A 1863-nucleotide genomic window follows, 5' to 3' on the forward strand; every position below is an offset into this window, starting at 1 on the left:
CGTGACCAACAGGACAGAGCGAAATATCCCCTTCGGTTACAGTCGTTCACTTTCCCGTGTTTGTGCCGCGGACCGCAGAGCGGCGGCGAGTTGTCAAAGCTAATTTGTTGGAAATTTATGGTCCTCCGTGATCGTCTGAACCCGGGCTTGAGCTGCAGACGTAGCAGACGGGGAGAAAACTATATAGGTACAGAGTGTCCCACGAAGAGGTTTAAACGTTTGATTTTATATTACTTGCTCATTTATGCACCTAACATGTTCAAACTCTACATAATTAATAAAGTAGGTTTTAAAACTATTCCGTGAAAATTAAAGCTCCCGAACAATTAATTGTAGGAACAAAATAGTGAAATATTAAAAATTTTACCATTTCGCTTCTTATAAAAATTCATTTCTTGAATTAACTGATTTGATTACTACGTTGCCGTCTTAAAGAACAGCTGTTTAATAACGCTCATTGTTGAAAACAGCTGTTTGGTTGAAGAATATTGCTTGTGCTATAAAAACATAACCTAATCTCGTACATTACAGTTTTACAGATAATGAAGTTCGAGAAATGGCTCTTAATGTTAAACAAAAAGTGAAGTGTTTTGTGTGGGCTATTGCTTTTGGCAACATTACAGATGCAATTAGACAATTCCAGATTGCCTACCCAGGAGTTGAACCACCTAAAAATTCAACAATAACTAAGTGGAAACATTTTTTGTTAGAAACTGGAAGTGTTGTAAACAAGCACTCTAGAGGATCAAATGAGGAAAGAGAACTAGTATGCGCATCAGTGCTCCGCTCTCAAAGTAAACCGAAATCGCTAAGGAAGGTTGAACTTGAAACTGGTGTTCCAAAGTCCTCAGTACAGAGAATAATTAAAAAAAACGACATTAAATTTTACAAAAGTCACCTAGTCTATAATCTTCTTGAAGATGATCCGGACAGGAGAGTGAAATTTTGTTCTCGTATCATTCAGTTTCATGAGCTAGATCCTAATTGGTATACTCAAATTGTTTTTTCAGACGAGTCCACTTTCTACCGCAATGGTGCTTTAAATGGGCATAATTTATTGTAATTATTACAACAACGGTAATCTACACATTCTTGAATAGACTCTACTCAAATCAAATTACTGTTTGGGCAGTTGTCAGTTGTAATGGGGTGCTATTTCAGACAGTACAATGACTGGGAATAGGTATGAACAGGTTGCCTCATTTAACGGTTCCAGAAATAGATCAAGTAATCTTCCAACAAGATGGTGCTCCTCCTCATTTCGCAAATCCTGTTAAGCGATTACTAAATAACAACATTCATGGCCGTTAGATTGGTTGTGGAAGTGATTTTTTGATTGGCCACCACGATCCTCAGATTTAACTGTGTGATTTCTTTCTATGGGGTTACTTAAAGGAACAAGTTTATACTCGTAGCTTCAATAATGATGAGGAATTAAAACAATCAATTGAAGAGGAACTTCTCCGGATACCGCAGAATTTCTTTGTAAGAGCTTACGATTCAGTTGTTAAGCGCTGTTATCAGTGTGGCGCTGTGGATGGATTGCAGTTCGAATAATTGTGGACTGTAATTGTACGTTTTTTAATAAGCTGTGTTCTAACTTTCTGCTTTATTTCTCTAGAACATGACAATAAACAATTTTACAAAACCTAAAGTACTGTTTTAAAAGTATATTTTTTCAAAATGCCACCATTTGGTTTCAACAATTGCTAGAGAGCTGTAATTTTCACAGAATATTTTAAAATCCCATTTCATGAATTGTGTAGAGTTTGAAATTTTTGTTGCATAAATGGGCAAGTAATATAAAATCAAACGTTTAAACCTCTTCGTGGGACACCCCGTATATCTTTGTATAAGTTAACC

The sequence above is a fragment of the Homalodisca vitripennis genome, chromosome 4 (assembly GCF_021130785.1).
Source record: "Homalodisca vitripennis isolate AUS2020 chromosome 4, UT_GWSS_2.1, whole genome shotgun sequence".
Lineage (NCBI taxonomy): Eukaryota > Metazoa > Arthropoda > Insecta > Hemiptera > Cicadellidae > Homalodisca > Homalodisca vitripennis.